We start from the raw sequence: 5,239 nt of genomic DNA on the forward strand, positions 1-5,239 counted from the left end.
GTTGTTGTTGTTTTTCCTGTCTCCGTCTTCTTCAGTTAAGCTCTAATTTTAGTCATTTCCTGTCTTCTACTAGCTTTGGGATTTTTTTGCCCTTGGTTCTCTAGTTCTTTTGGTTGTGATGTTAATGTGTTGACTTAAGATGTTTCTGACTTTTTGTTGTGGGCATTTAGTGCTATAACTTTTCATATAAACTTTGCCTTAGTTGGGTCCCAGAGCTTCTGGTATGTTTTTTCTTTGTTCTCATTAGTCTCAAAGAACTTCCAAATACCTGTCTTAATATCATTATTTACCCAAAAGTCATTTTGAAGTCATTCAATTTCCATGTCGTTGGATAGTTTTGAGTGAATTTCTTAGTCTTGATTGTTAATTTGATTGTGCTGTGGTTTGAGAGGTTCTTTGTTATGATTTCAGTTTTTTTTTTTTTTCATTTTCTAAGGAGTGTTTTATTTCCAATTATGTAATTAATTTTAGAGTAAGTGCCATGTGACAATGAGAAGAGTGTATATGCGATTGTTTTTGAGTGGAGAGTTCTGTAGTTATCTATCAGGTCCATTTGATCAAGTGTTGAGTTCAGTTCTTGAATATTTTTGCTAATTTTCTGTTTCAATGACCTGTCTAATATTGTCAATGAGGTATGAAAATCTCTGTCTACTATTATGTGGAGGTCTAAGTCTCTTCGAAAGTCTCTAACAACTTGCTTTATAAATCTCGGTCCTACTATGTTGGGTACATATATATTTAAGATAGCTCTTCTTGTTGAATTGAACCTTTTACCATTATGTATCGCTCCTTTTTGTCTTTTTTGATCTTTGATGGTTTAAAGTCTTTTTTGTCAGAAACTAATATTGCAATCCCATCTTTTTTATGTTTTCTATTGTCTTAGCAAATTTTCCTCCATCCCTTTATTTTGAGCCTATCTGTTCATTGCATGTGAGTTGGATCTCTTAAAGAAAGCATCGCAAGGTCTTGGTTCTTTATCCAGCTTGTCATTCTGTGTATTTTAGCTGGGGCTTTTAGCACTTTTACATTTAAGGTTAGTATTTATATGTGTGGATTTGATTCTGTCATCATGATGTTAGCTGATTATTTTGCAAACTTAGTTTATTTGGTTGCTTTATAATGTCACTGGTCTATACATACTTCAGTGTGTTTTTGTAGTAGTTGGTAATAGTCTTTCCTTACCACATTTAGTCCTTGTTTCAGGAGCTCTTTTAAGGCACGTCTGGTGGTAAGAAATTCCCCAGCATTTGCTTGTCTGAAAAAGAACTTATTTCTTCTTAGCTTATAAAGCTTGATTTGGCTAGATTTGAAATTTTGGGTTAGAATTATTTTCTTTATAAAATGTTGAATATTGGCCACTAATCTCTTCTTGCTTGTAGGGTTTCAGCTGAGAGATTCGCTGTTAGTCTGATGTACTTCCCTTTGTAGGTGGCTTGACCTTTCCCTCTAGTTGCCATTAACATTTTTTCTTTCATTTTGACTTTGAAGAATCTTATAATTATGTGCCTTGGGGATGTTTTTCTCATGGTGTATCTTACTGGAGTTTTTTACATTTCCTGAATTTGAATGTTTGCCTTTGTAACTAGGTTCAGGAAGTTCTCATGAATGATATCCTAAAATATGTTGTCCAAATTGATTCCAATGTCCTCATATCATTCAGGAAAACAGTCAGTCATAGATTTGGTCTCATTACATAATCCCATATTTTGTGGAGGTTTTGTTCATTCCTTTTCTTTTTTTTCTGTTTTTGTCTCATTATTTCAGAAATGTAGTCTTCAAGCTCAGTTATTCTTTTCTCCACTTGATCTCTTCTACTATTAATACTTGTGTTCACATTAGGAAATTATGTAGTGTGTTTTTGTGCTATATCAGGTTGATTACACTCTTTTATCTATTGACTATTTTGTCTGACAACTCCTGCAATGTTTTATTAGGAGTTTCAGCTTTCTTGCATTGGTTTATAGTGTACTCCTTTAGCTCAGTGTACTTCATTTCTATCCAAATTCTGAATTCCAATTCTGTCATTTTAACTTCCTCAGTCTCCACCCGATTCCAAACCCTTGCAGTCATTTGGAGGAAAGAGGGCACTCTGGTTTTTTGAGTTTTCAGCATTCTTGTGCTAATTCTTTTTCATCTTGGCAGGCTTATTTACCTTCAATATTTGAAGTTGCTGGCTTTTGTGTATTTTTCTTCCTTTAACAGTCTGTGCACTTTTCTGTAGACTTGCTGTGGTATGCTGGGGTTCCGCTTCAATGCCTAGTCACCTCAAACTTTCCTGTACCTGCAGGTATCACCAGTTAAGCCTGTGAAGCAGCAAAGATGGCAGTCTGCGCCATCTTCTAGGAGGTCTGAGACAGGGAGGTACGGACATATTGCTGGCTCAAATGCACCTGTAGGAGGTGACTGGAGACCCTGGTTGGGAGGTCTTGCCCAGTCAGGAGGAATGGGATCAGGGACCTGCTTTAAAAAGTGCTTTGACCATGTTTTCATAGACAAGCTGTGCTATGCTGGGGGACCACTTCAGCTCATGGTCACCTCAGACACTCTGAAGCCTGCAAGCTGGAACAGCTAAATCGCTCAAACAACAAGTATGACAGCATCTACAGAAATCATTTTATTTGAGTTATGTAGCAAGAACCCAACTTAAGCAAATATAAAACTTATAACTAACTCATTATTTGGATATTAATGTCTATGCTAAACTGATTTGTTCATGGGCTAGTCAGCTATTCATATGACCTTTACAATTTTCTGAATTCTATTTTTTGGTTAAAAAAAGAAAACAAACTGATACTTATCGCTTTCCAATAAACATTTGATTTAAGTTGTTATGCCTTCCATATCTCATGTAAAATGCTAGTTTCATTACAACCGTATGTAAATATGTATAAAATAGAAAGTATCTGAGACAAATCTCAATCAGTTTTGAAGTTTATTTTGCTAAGGTTAAGGATATGCCCAGAAGAAATAAACATGAAATCACAGAAACAGGCTATGGTCTGTGCGTTTTTCCAAAGATGATTTTGAGGACTTCAACATTTAATGAGGAAAAGTAATCTGGAGGGGAAAGAGAGAGGGTATAGTAATCCACGTGTTGTAAGAGAAAAGGAGCAGGTAGGAGAATAATCAATTACATTTTTGTCTTGTTCTCAGTAAATTGGCATTTTACATAAGATCATGTGAACATGGCACAGCTGCCTGTGGAGGTATTTTACCTTTGAACTGTAGCTGTCTGCTTCAGAACAGAAGGAAAGGTAGTTTCTTGCATGACTCAGTTTTCAGTTTATTATTATTATTTTTCTATGGCATAGTGAATTGAGTTCTCAAGTTTTTATTTCCCTGTCAGGTATCTTTTGGGGTATTTTTCAAAATTGCAATTTTAAAACATGCACCCTGAAGATTCTGGTAGCAAAAGATGTCATGTTAGACAAAATCTGTACTTTTTAAAAATCTCTAGGCGATTCTCTTCACAGTCCAATTAGGGAAAAACTGATTAAGGATTTTATACCAAACCAGACTTGCAAAAGAGAGATGCAAAAGCATTTGAAGACTCTATAATAACAAAATTTAAAAAATATATATTTATTTCAAGTATCCAATACTGACTACAAAATATAATAGATTTATTTCTAGAACGCATGAGTATACTTTTAGAAATCTTATAGAACACTTTTATATTTTGGTGTCCAGGCTGTGTCATTTGGTCACAATTAGCTGGTATAAAAATATATATAGACTTATAGATTATTTTTAAAAATTCCAATAAGTGGGTGGGCAGAGGGTAGTAAGTTATTCATTGATAATGTCTCTACTAATGCCCACTCATGATGGCTAAAGATACATAGAATTTAAACTTACACACACACACGAACACACACACACATATAAGACACACACACACACACACACAAAGACACACCACCCTTCTCCCACAGTATCCTCTGCTGAATATTCTCTGTATCTTCATTGGTACTTTGATTATAAGCCATTTTTCCTGCACTTTCCAGAATATCTTTAGGATTTCGTTTTCCTGAATTATCCATAAATCTACTAAACATACCCGTATTGGCTTTTTTTTTATTTTACATAACTCTAACATCTTATTTTACCCCTGAGTTCCCTACAGATATTCCTATAAATTTACTTTACCAGAATTATTTTGTCTTCTTTTCCCTTGAAATATCTCGACAACTCCATCAATAGATTCTCTGAGCACACAACTCTCTTTAATCACTACCAGTTACTTCACGCAACATCTCAGTCTTACTAAAGAAAAATAAATTACGCTGGAAAACATTAATAGTTGCTACCACACTATTACTTACATGTCTGCCACACAAGTAAATAAAAAAAGTGTTGTAAATATTCTGAAACCAAATATGGTTGAATTTTGGGGTGTACTTTGGTTTTACACAGTGCCTAATAAAAATGATGTTTCTGTTTCTCTGAAGTGAGTATATTTTTCAATTATCTACCTCATTGTCATTTACTTAACCAACATTCGAATTTTCAATTTAGGAAAGAATAGAGAGATTCTTCAAGAATAGACCTGCCTATCAAAGAGGAAGTTATAAAGGGTGCCACCCAAATCTACTTACTTTACAAAAATAGCTTAATTGTAATTAACATAACCTCAAAACAAATATTCAATTGAAAGAATTTTAAAAAACAAACTAAATAAAAAAAAAATTGTTGTACTTCTTAAAAGAAATATCTCAGGCCACAGTTCTTTATTTGTATACATTATAAGAGAAATAAACTGAAAAATCCAAACATTTTATTTCATTTTACAATACTCATGCAGTTGCTTGTTATTTTTATTGACACAGATGACATTCTAAATTATAAATGACCATTGACTTAAACTATGCTTAATGTCATGAAAATTCCACTTATCTAGTTAAAATATAATTCCTGATGTAAGGGTATTCTGAGCTAAGTTTTGAAAACTTCATTAAATGAGAAATAATCTCTAGATAATTCTTGTAAAATTATCAAATTTCTTTCCTTAGCTCACTAGAAAAACATACATTTCAGGGACTTGGTAAATTAAATTAAAAATAACTTTTTCTGGGACTGTTTCTTTAAGTTTCACTGGTCAACAATGTTGCTATTCTTTTTATTTTATTTTATTTTACTTTATTTTATTTTATTTTATTTTATTTTATTTTATTTTATTTTATTTTATTTGGCAGAGTCGTGCTCTATCACCCTGGCTGGAGTGCAGTGGCTCCATCTT

The 5,239-nt window shown here is 33.4% G+C and overlaps 1 long non-coding RNA gene across 1 annotated transcript; it reads left to right on the top strand.

Annotated features, from left to right (window-relative positions):
• The first annotated feature begins 2,223 nt into the window (after positions 1 to 2,223).
• On the top strand, positions 2,224 to 2,988 carry LOC107129684 (uncharacterized). Its single transcript, XR_001490597.3, has 2 exons — positions 2,224 to 2,361; positions 2,493 to 2,988. It is a non-coding gene; the product is annotated as an uncharacterized lncRNA (long non-coding RNA).
• The last annotated feature ends 2,251 nt before the right edge of the window (positions 2,989 to 5,239 follow it).

The sequence above is a fragment of the Macaca fascicularis genome, chromosome 5, assembly GCF_037993035.2.
Source record: "Macaca fascicularis isolate 582-1 chromosome 5, T2T-MFA8v1.1".
NCBI classification, from domain to species: domain Eukaryota; kingdom Metazoa; phylum Chordata; class Mammalia; order Primates; family Cercopithecidae; genus Macaca; species Macaca fascicularis.